The 12,077-nt window shown below is 43.6% G+C and overlaps 1 protein-coding gene and 1 long non-coding RNA gene across 2 annotated transcripts in view; one reads left to right on the plus strand and one right to left on the minus strand.

The window, feature by feature from the left end:
• The window catches only part of LOC143808550 (uncharacterized), a 1,160,439-nt gene extending 1,150,926 nt beyond the window's left edge, over positions 1-9,513 (plus strand). Inside the window, exons 2-3 of the long non-coding RNA XR_013221975.1 lie at positions 1,502-1,608; positions 9,119-9,513. This is a non-coding gene — a long non-coding RNA (uncharacterized LOC143808550). The remainder of the gene's footprint in view (positions 1-1,501; positions 1,609-9,118) is intronic.
• The window catches only part of HS6ST1 (heparan sulfate 6-O-sulfotransferase 1), a 121,964-nt gene that overhangs the window by 23,058 nt on the left and 86,829 nt on the right, over positions 1-12,077 (minus strand). The gene's annotated exons all lie outside the window — the stretch shown is intronic.

Raw genomic sequence — 12,077 nt, forward strand, 5'->3', positions numbered from 1 at the left:
CAGGAACAATTATTCTTATTCTTCTTCCTCAGCTCCAAAGTTATTCCCCCAAAAAATAAAGATGCAAATTCTCCTTTCAACCAACTGGACGAGTACAACAGGACCTCTCAGTGGGAATTCGATTTTTCTCCTCTGACGCTGGCCAATCAAAATGCAGCCACGCCCACTGCAAAGTTCTTTAGTATACGCCCACTTAGCGGAAGGGAAAACCTTTTTTTTTTGGGGGGGGGGGGTATATCTTCGGAACAAAGGGGCAGAGAAGAAAAATTATTGTTCCAGAATCAGTGGAGCAGCACAAATTGGAAGAGCTACACAGATTAAATATAGAACTCAAAATACATACAAAAAAAAAATACAAAAAATAAAAATCCCAACACTTCCTCCATTAATCGCCTTTTTCTTTGATTATATGGTGTCTCCGGTTTAAATAAAATGGAATCCTAAAGAACATTTTTCTGTATTTCTCCAGAAATCAGCATGTTCCCTCTCCTCCTTACTGTTCTGTGTCAGACTAGAAGACAACTGACTGCAGCAGAAACCTCCCCCCTCAACCTTTATTACTGTAGGGAAAATAAATTACCAAGCTCCGCCCCTTTACAAAGGGGGAGTGACTTCAATCTGCCAGCAGCCAAAGGTGGAGCTGATCAGTTGGCCATTAACCTCTGTTCTTTAGGATTTCTACATATCTTGATTGTTTGGGGATCATTCATAAAGTGCTGCAGACTAACGGAGGAAAAATATAATGCTCGTTTAATTTAATCTTTCATTTCTGGGTTTAAAATTTCTTTAAAGATTATATAAGGAACAACAACACTTAAGCACTAACTATCAGCACAAGGGGCGCACGGCCCTCTCCTGATTCATTAACGAGGTTGTCCGGCCTTAGGGTACAACTGCAGACTTGTGAATCCTCACATCAAGAATTCTCCAGTGCCAGCGGTAGTCATGTGATGGCAATGGTATGTGATTCGCACGCTTCCGGCCACATTCCGACTAGACATATCGGGCCTCGCTCAATACCCTTGTATTGAGGCCGCACACATCTAGTTGGCATGTGACCGCAGGTATACAACTCACATACTCCTGAACTCGGCGATTCCTCGTAGTGCGTGCGATACAGGGATTCACAAACCTGCAATCACGCTAAGACCAGACAACCCCTTTAAGGGGTGAGTGTATCTTCATAATTCAGGCACCTCGCACTGCACCCTTTATGAAGACCGTTCTTTATAAATTGGGTCACTGACTCAATTTACAGAGCTCCTTAGAAAGCATGTGTATGAACAAGGAAAGGTAGTGCTGTGTGTAGTGGATTGCCAACCTCCAATGCTTGGCTTTTTGGGAACCATTTAGTGGGTATCATTTTTTAACAGGGTCATTAGTGACAATTATAAATGAAGGATATTTGCTTGTCAAACTGCTTAGAAAAAAAGGGAACAGCAGGAGAAGATTGTCATATACCTTAAAATCTTCATTAGTAATTATTTTCTCTATATTTTAGGACAACCAATAAATCCAGAAAAAAATGGTTTCCATTCGCTGACAGCAAACACTGAGGAGTCACATTATGGAGCTGTATGGAAGCATTCTGCACGTCTGGACAAACAGGTCAACAACTGAGCTGTGACCGCGGCGGGATCTGGAAATATCATTATCCAGCAATGCAATATTCCGCTGAGGGCTAAATATCAGAAGACGATTGATAAAGTGTTGATGGGTTGGAAGTCGAGGCCAAATATCTCAGCAGATGGCAAATTATAGACCAGACCCCTTCCATGAAGGTCGTGACCTACAGAATGTTCAATAATAAATCAGCTGATCAGGATTTAATGCTGGTGTTTGCCCTGGTCCATTATTGTCCCATCATGCCGGGCAAAGTCAAAATAATGTAATGAATTACTGGGTATTAAAATTAACTAACATGAAGAGTAACCTTCAAAAGTTGCGGTTATAGCAGGAGCCACTGAATATAAAGGGAAACAAACAAAAATAACTTTTTGCAGTAACGAAATTATATATATATATATATATATATATATATATATATATATATATATATATATATATATATATATATATATATATAAATAAATTGTCTAAGGGGTACTTCCGTCTTTCTGTCTGCAACTTCCGTCCACTGAAATCCCGCGTCGCTGATTGGTCTCGCCAGCTGCCTGTCATGGCTGCCGCGACCAATCAGTGATGGGCACAGTCCGATTAGTCCCTCCCTACTCCCCTGCAGTCAGTGCCCGGCGCCCGCTCCATACTCCCCGCAGTCACTGCCCGGTGCCCGCTCCATACTACCCTCACCGCTCACACAGGGTTAATCCCAGCGGTAATGTAACGCGCCATGCTGCATCAATAGTAAAAAAATCAAATGTTAAAAGTAATAATAAAAAAAAACCTGCTATACTCACCCTCCGTAGTTCGACGATGCGCTCGTGCCTTCCGCCAGCTTCCTGTCCCAGAGATACATTGCGAAATTACCCAGAAGACTTAGCGGTCTCGCGAGACCGCTAAGTCTTCTGGGTAATTTCGCAATGCATCCTGGGAATGGAAGATGGCGGCAGCCGTGCGCACATCGCTAGAGCGCCGTTGGATCCCAGAGGGTGAGTAACTATTTTTTATTTTAATTTTTTTTTTTTTTAACAGCGATATGGTGTTCACACTGCTAAATACTGCGTGGGCTGCATTATATACTACATGGCTGCTATATACTTCGTGGGCAGTACTATATACTACATGGCTGCTATATACTACGTGGGCAGTACTATATACTACATGGCTGCTATATACTACGTGGGCAGTACTATATACTACATGGCTGCTATATACTACGTGGGCAGTACTATATACTACATGGCTGCTATATACTACGTGGGCAGTACTATATACTACATGGCTGCTATATACTGCGTGGGCTGCATTATATACTACATGGCTGCTATATAATAATAATAATAATAATAATAATTTTATTTATATAGCGCCAACATATTCCGCAGCGCTTTACAACTTATAGAGGGGACTTATACAGACAACAGACATTACAGCATAACAGAAATCACAGTTCAAAACAGATACCAGGAGGAATGAGGGCCCTGCTGCTCGCAAGCTTACAAACTATGAGGAAAAGGGGAGACACAAGAGGTGGATGGTAACAATTGCTTTAGTTATTTGGACCAGCCATAGTGTAAGGCTCGGGTGTTCATGTAAAGCTGCATGAACCAGTTAACTGCCTAAGTATGTAACAGTACAGACACAGAGGCTATTAACTGCATAAAGTGTATGAGAACATGATGGAGGAACGTGATTATGTTGTTGTTTTTTATTAATAGGCCACACAGGGATAATTAGGTTAATGCGTTGAGGCGGTAGGCCAATCTGAACAAATGAGTTTTTAGTGCACGCTTAAAACTGTGGGGATTGGGGATTAATTGTATTAACCTAGGTAGTGCATTCCAAAGAATCGGCGCCGCACGTGTAAAGTCTTGGAGACGGGAGTGGGAGGTTCTGATTATTGAGGATGCTAACCTGAGGTCATTAGCAGAGCGGAGGGCACGGGTAGGTTGGTAGACTGAGACCAGAGAGGAGATGTAGGGTGGTGCTGAGCCATGGAGTGCTTTGTGGATGAGGGTAGTAGTTTTGTACTGGATTCTGGATTGGATGGGTAGCCAGTGTAATGACTGGCACAAGGTAGAGGCATCGGTGTAACGGTTGGCGAGGAATATGATCCTGGCAGCAGCATTCAGGACAGATTGGAGCGGGGAGAGTCTGGTAAAAGGTAGGCCAATTAGTAGAGAGTTACAATAGTCCAGACGAGAATGAATAAGTGAGACAGTAAGAGTTTTTGCAGAGTCAAAAGTAAGAAAAGGGCGAATTCTGTAAATGTTTTTGAGATGCAGATAAGAAGAGCGAGCCAGTGATCGGATGTGGGGGGTGAATGAAAGCTCGGAATCAAGGATGACTCCAAGGCAGCGGGCATGTTGCTTTGGAGTAATGGTGGAACCGCACACAGAGATGGCAATGTCGGGCAAAGGTAGGTTTGTAGAGGGAGAGAACACGAGGAGTTCAGTTTTTGACAGGTTCAGTTTCAGATAGAGGGAGGACATGATGTTAGAGACAGCGGTAAGACAATCACTGGTGTTTTCTAAAAAGGTCGGCGTGATAACAGGAGAAGAGGTATATAATTGGGTGTCGTCAGCATAGAGATGGTACTGGAAACCAAATCTACTGATTGTTTGTCCAATAGGGGCAGTATACAAAGAGAAGAGGAGGGGGCCTAGGACTGATCCTTGAGGAACCCCAACAGTAAGGGGAAGGTGAGAGGAGGAGGAACCAGCAAAACAAACAGTGAAGGATCGGCCAGAGAGATAGGAGGAGAACCAAGAGAGAACGGTGTCCTTGAGGCCGATGGAGCGGAGCATAGTGAGGAGGAGCTGATGATCCACAGTGTCGAATGCTGCGGAGAGATCCAAGAGAATTAGCATGGAATAGTGACCATTAGATTTAGCTGTTAGTAGGTCATTAGAGACTTTAGTGAGGGCAGTTTCAGTAGAGTGTAAAGAGCGGAAACCAGATTGAAGAGGGTCGAGAAGAGAATTATCTGAGAGATAGCGGGTAAGACGGGAGTGGACCAGGCGTTCCAGGAGTTTAGAGATGAAGGGAAGATTAGAGACAGGTCTATAATTAGCGGCACAATTTTGATCGAGGGAGGGCTTTTTAAGTAGTGGATGTATGATGGCATGCTTAAATGAGGAGGGAAAAATACCGGAAGTGAGGGAAAGGTTGAATATTTTTGTTAGGTGAGAGGTGACAGCCGGGGAAAGGGACTGGAGGAGATGCGACAGAATGGGGTCGCTGGTGCAAGTGGTCGGGCGAGAAGATGCAAGGAGCCTGCTTACTTCTTCTTCTGTAACTGGTTCAAAGTCAGAGAGTGAACTAGATGCAGTGGGGGAGGGAGGACAGTGCTTGGTATGAAGAGATTGGGAAATGATTTCCTGTCGAATGTGGTCAATTTTTTCTTTGAAGTAATTGGCCAGATCGTCAGCTTGGAGATCTGTGGTTGGGGCCTGCTCTCTTGGGTTGAGTAGGGACCGGAAAGTGTCAAAGAGACGTTTAGGGTTATTGGACAGCGAGGTGATGAGGGTGTTGAAATAGGTTTGTTTGGAGAGGTGAAGGGCAGAGTTGTATGTTTTTAACATGAACTTATAATGGATGAAATCTTCGGGCAGATTAGATTTTCTCCACAGACGTTCGGCGCACCTGGAGCACCGCTGCAGGAAACGTGTTTGCAGCGTGTGCCACGGTTGTCGCCGTCTGTGCCGAGTTGTTCTATGTATAGGAGGTGCAGCTTCTTCCAGGGCACTTTGCAGGGTTTCATTGTAATGCTTCAGAGCAGAATCAGGACAAGAGATGGAGGAGATTGGGGCCAATGAAGACTGCAAGTTCTTCATAAGTTTCTGGGTGTTAATGGCCTGTATGTTTCTATAAGTGTGGAAAGTGGGGATGACCTGAGCGGGATGGCAGTTCTTGATAGAGAATGAAAGAAGGTTGTGGTCAGAGAGCGGGAGAGGGGAGTTTGTGAAATAATCCAGTGAGCAAAGCCGGGAGAAGACCAAATCAAGGGAGTTTCCATCATCATGTGTTGGAGAGTTAGTATGCTGCGAGAGGCCGAAAGAGGAGGTTAGAGATAAAAGGTGAGAAGCAGATGGGGAGAGGGGAGAAGCAATTGGGATATTGAAATCACCCATGATGAGGGTGGGGGTGTCATAAGAGAGAAAGTGTGGAAGCCAGGTGGCAAAATGATCCAGGAACTGGTGAGAGGGGCCGGGAGGACGATACACCACCGCCACTCGCATGGAGAAGGGGACGTAGAATCTGACAGCATGGACCTCAAAGGAAGGGAATACAAGTGAGGGTACTTGGGGGATAACTTGGAAGGTACATTTGGGTGAAAGGAGCAGACCAACGCCTCCACCTGCTCTGTTGTCTGATCTTGGGGTATGAGAAAAGTGTAGTCCACCAAATGAGAGAGCAGCAGCAGCGGTGGTGTCTGACTGCTGGATCCAGGTTTCAGTAAGAGCCAGGAGATTAAGAGAGTTAGAAAGGAAGAAGTCATGAATGAAGGAGAGTTTATTACACACAGAGCGAGAATTCCAAAGAGCACAATTGAAAGAGACAGAAGGCATGCATGGAATATTAATAAGGTTAGAGGGGTTTCTGGGTGTAGCAGTTGGGAGGTTTGACTGGCTATACTACGTGGGCAGTACTATATACTACATGGCTGCTATATACTGCGTGGGCAGTACTATATACTACATGGCTGCTATATACTACGTGGGCAGTACTATATACTACATGGCTGCTATATACTACGTGGGCAGTACTATATACTACATGGCTGCTATATACGTGGGCAGTGCTATATACTACATGGCTGCTATATACTACGTGGCCAGTGTTACATAGTATGTGGCCTGTGTTTTGTACTGCGTGGGCTGTACTATATATTGCGTGGCCTGTGTTATATACTACGTGGCTGCTATATACTGCGTGGCCTGTGTTATATAGTATGTGGGCTGTGTTATATACTGTTTGGGCTGTGTTATATACTGTTTGGGCTGTGTTATATACTGTTTGGGCTGTGTTATATACTGTTTGGGCTGTGTTATATATTGCGTGGCCTGTATTAACGCATCGGGTATTCTACAATATGTATGTACTAGCTGAAGAGCCGGGTGTTGCCTGGGCATAGTAAATATCTGTGGTTAGTTATAGCACCTCACTTCTCTTATTTTCCCATCACGTATCTCATTTTCCCCCTCACACATCTCATTCCCCCCTAACTCACATCTGTCATTTTCCGATCACTCCACTATTTTCCCTCACTCCTCTCAATTTGCACTCACACCTTTTCATTTTCACCTCACACCCCTCATTTTCCCCTCAGTATATACATATTTGTCATCTCCCTTATATATAGTATACACCTGTATGTCATCTCCTGTATATAGTATATACCTGTGTCATCTCCTCTGTATATAGTAAATACCTGTGTGTCATCTCCTCTGTATATAGTATATACCTGTGTGTCATCTCCCCTGTATATAGGATATACCTGTGTGTCATCTCCCCTGTATATAGTATATATGTGTGTGTCATCTCCTCCTGTATATAGTATATACCTGTGTGTCATCTCCCCTGTATATAGTATATACCAGTGTGTCATCTCCCCTGTATATAGTATATACCTGTGTGTCATCTCCTCCTGTATATAGTATATACCTGTGTGTCATCTCCTCCTGTATATAGTATATACCTGTGTGTCATCTCTCCTGTATATAGTATATACCTGTGTGTCATCTCCTCCTGTATATAGTATATACCTGTGTATCATCTCCCCTGTATATAGTATGTACCTGTATGTCATCTCCTCCTGTATATAGTATATACCTGTGTGTCATCTCCTCCTGTATATAGTATATACCTGTGTGTCATCTCCCATGTATATAGTACATATCTGTATGTCATCTCCTCCTGTATTAGACCTCGTTCACACATTATTTGGTCAGTATTTTTACCTCAGTATTTGTAAGCTAAATTGGCAGCCTGATAAATCCCCAGCCAACAGTAAGCCCTCCCCCCTGGCAGTATATATTAGCTCACACATACACATAATAGACAGGTCATGTGACTGACAGCTGCCGGATTTCCTATATGGTACAGTTGTTGCTCTTGTAGTTTGTCTGCTTATTAATCAGATTTTTATTTTTGAAGGATAATACCAGACTTGTGTGTGTTTTAGGGCGAATTTCATGTGTCACATTGTGTGTGTTGAGTTGCGTGTGGCGACATGCATGTAGCGACTTTTGTGAGATGAGTTGTGAGGCGCCATGCGTGTAGCAACTTTTTGTATGTCGAGTTGCATGTGACAGGTTAGTGTAGCAAGTTGTGTGCAGCAAGATTTGTGCATGGCGAGTTTTGCGCGTGGCGAGTTTTATGTGTGGTGCGTTTTGAGTATGTGCAAGTTTTGTGTGAGGCAACTTTTGCATGTGTTGCAACTTTTGTGCATGTGGCAATTTTTCCACGTGTGCAAGTTTTGCGTGAGCCTAGTTTTGCATGTGGCGAATTTTGCGTGTGGCGAGTTTTGAGCGGCGACTTTTGTGTTTCGACTTTTATGTGGCGAGGTTGGTGTATGTGTGGTGAAATGTGTGCGGAGGGTGATATGTGTTCGAGCACGTGGTAGTGTGTGGCGCATTTTGTGTGTGTTCATATCCCCGTGTGTGGTGAGTATCCCATGTCGGGGCCCCACCTTAGCAACTGTACGGTATATACTCTTTGGCGCCATCGCTCTCATTCTTTAAGTCCTCCTTGTTCACATCTGGCAGCTGTCAATTCACTTTTCCTTTCACTTTTTCCCCATTATGTAGATAGGGGCAAAATTGTTTGGTGAATTGGAACGCGCGGGGTTAAAATTTCGCCTCACAACATAGCTTATGACGCTCTCGGGGTCCAGACGTGTGACTGTGCAAAATTTTGTGGCTGTAGCTGCGACGGTGCAGATGCCAATCCCGGACACACACACACACACACACACACATACATTCAGCTTTATATATTAGATGTATATAGCAGCCACATACTATATAGCACAGGCCACGTACTATTTGTTTGCTGTATACTACGTGGCCTGTGCTATATACTATGTGGCAGCTATATGCCATATTCTAGAATACCTGATGCGTTAGAATCGGGCCACATATATTTATATTTTTATTACTTTCTCCATTGGCTGCAAGCTTTGTTAATGCAAACAATTTTTTTTTAAATAAATATATATATATATTATATATATATACACATATATACACACACATACACACACATATATATACACATATATATATACACATATATATATACACACACATAAATATATACACATATATACATAATATATTATTTTATCAGTATATTATGTAATTTTTTTTCATATCTATCTATCTATCTATCTATCTATATCTATCTACTATATTCTCCCTCCCCACAAAAAAAAAAAAAAACAACCCAAAGCAATGTACTGAAAAAAATAATATACTATGTATATTTATTTCAGTAAAATCTGTGGCTCCGGCTCACCACGCTGCCCTGCTGGACATGGGGGACTATGGAGCAGAGGAGATCACATCAGCCTGTGTACTCGGCCTCCTCACATCCCCTGCAGCCACCTTCTCCCAAGTACAGCTGTGTTTACAGGAGACTCCAGACTTGCCCAGCCCTGGCTCCAAAAAGATTAAAGTCGTTACTACATGATTTGCTGCTAATTAAAATAAAATATTGTCTAATTACAAACCCTCCTACGGTAAGAAAATGCAGAAACTAAATATAGGAGCTGTGGCTCCACTTATGCCCAATAAACAAGAGCGGATTGTGAGGACGATGTCAGCGCTTCATTACTGCAATTCCATCTCCGCATACCGGAGGGAAGGTAGAAAGCGCACTGGGATAATGGGATTAATTACAGCTCCTACTAATAATAATCCTGGGGTGTCAGATCACAGGAGACAGGTGACCAAGGCACAAAGTAGCTTAAGACATACGGTAATAATTAAAAGGGAATCTGTCTCCAACATAGCGTAGGGCCAGAGACCTTGATTCCAGCAGTGTCACTGGGCTACGAGCTGAAGTTTTGATTAAGTCACTGTTTTAATCAGCAGGAGACCATCACCTTGTCCTCCATATTCATGATGTCTGTATAATCCTGCCCCCAACACGGATTGGCAGCTTTCTGTGTACACTGTGCGTAGGCAGAAACTGCCAATCAGTGATGTGGATAGGGTTACTCAGAGCTCAGCATTCAGAGAACTCGTAGATCTGTAGAAGGTAAAACAGTTTTTAATCAAAACTGTGCCACCCAGTAAAGCGATACGTCACTGGAATCAGGGTCTTCGCCCCTACATCATGCTGCACTCTGATGGAGTTGGAAAAACCTGGTGACAAATTCCATTCGTAATGGTTTAGTCCAGCTACAACGAACCAGTCATATCGCTTCACTGGGCTGGAGTTTGCGCAGTGACATGAATGCTGCTGCACGTGGCGCGGCCTGCGGCTTTCCTGTGCATTTAGTCCTTTATGCGTTGCTGATTGGGAACTTGCTAAGAATTTGTAATGATCTGTATAACTCTAGCCAGGCACACGTCACTGTGGAAGGCTGACACTCCGCTCCACGCCTGTGGGACCGAGGACAGCGCTCTGCTATATCCCATCAGCAGCACAGTGCATGGATGGCCACGGCTGGCACCCAGCAACAGGGCCAAAACATCAACACTTTCATTGGTGGATAGATCAGAAATAGAATCCTGAAATTTTGCTATATATATATATATATATATATATATATATATATATATATATATATATATATATATATATATATATATACACATATACATATATATACATACACACACAGACACAATAAGATATAAGGGAGAGGAGCCTGGCGTCCGACATCTTATAATAAGGCTTCATTGAAAAATTGCATTCATTGTGCACCAAGTGTAATCCGAAATTATGCACAAAAGACATTTTAAGTTTCAAAGAAAGAAAGAAAAAAAAGAAACAGAGGCCGGATTGTTCCCAGTTCTATGTAACATTACAAATATAAAACGACCAAATTACTGTGATTCTAATACAAGTGCTTGTGCACACGGAGGGGATAATGCATCCTCACATGCCCGGCTCTGCCATTATTTACATATAAAAGCCAAAAGACTTGTTGACTTGTAATAAAAACTTCTATCGTTGTGTATGGAATTTTTTTTCTCTTTAAAGATCACGAACAGAATGGAAATACCTGAACAGAAAAGGCAATTCCAGAGCACAAAATACACGAAGGTTCCTCAGGGCGGAATGTAAAAGAAAAGTATGTCTGTCACACAGCGCCATACGGTGAACCCTCGGAAAGGCCGTTTAGTGGTCGTTATGTGCTCCACACGCCACAGATTTTCTTTTAGAATTACAAAAACATACCTGTGTCTAATATTATTTACGCGTGCATGATCATTGTATGAAATGGTGCTCGGCGGGCTGAACGCATTTCACAGCTGCCCATGTTACTCTCGAATTACTCACAGTATGGTCGCGCTTTGGGTCATCCAGGACTTGTATACTGATGGCTGATCCTCGGGATAGGTCATCGACATCCGATCAGTGAAGATGCGACATCAGACAGCTCCACCAATCAACTATTTCTAGTGCCGAACTGATGCACTCAGTTGTGGAGCTGAACTGTACAGCGCCATCATCTGTACAGTGGCCGTGGCCAGGTACTGCACATCCGCGGCCACTATGCAGTTGACAGCGCTGTGTAGTTATACTCCGCTACTGAGCACACCCAGCAGTCGGTGTCACCAGGAACGGCTGATTGGTGCGGGTGCTGCACCCCCACCGATCACATATTGATGACCTATCAAAGATAAACCATCAATACAAGTCCCACACAACCCCCTTCAACTCTAGTTGAGCAAAAAGATTTTCTACACCCTGATCTAGCTGACATGTCAGCCGGTAAGAGCCGAGCAAACCTCCTCCTACCCATAGTCATCCCCGAAGCTTCTTGGTAGGCCTGGCACAACACCTTGACAGTATTGCCTAGAGATAATTCATTCGTTTGTGCACCTGCAGTCTCCATTAGTGATGGCATGACACATGCAAGATCAGAAAACATCAAGTTCAAGGCCCAATCCTTTAAATCTCACTATTTATACAAAGAGTAGACTAGGGGTACCGTCACACAGTGCCATTTTCATCGCTACGGCGGCACGATCCATGACGTCGCAGCGTCGTAGACTGCGGTCACACTTTGCAATCACGGCGCTGGAGCGATGCCGAAGTCCCCGGGTAACCAGGGTAAACATCGGGTTACTAAGCGCAGGGCCGCGCTTAGTAACCCGATGTTTACCCTGGTTACCAGCGTAAACGTAAAAAAACCAAACAGTACATACTTACATTCCGGTGTCTGTCCCCGGCGTTCTGCTTCTCTGCACTGTGTAAGCACCATAGCCGGAAAGCAG

This window comes from Ranitomeya variabilis, chromosome 2 (assembly GCF_051348905.1).
Source record: "Ranitomeya variabilis isolate aRanVar5 chromosome 2, aRanVar5.hap1, whole genome shotgun sequence".
Taxonomy (NCBI): Eukaryota; Metazoa; Chordata; class Amphibia; order Anura; family Dendrobatidae; genus Ranitomeya; species Ranitomeya variabilis.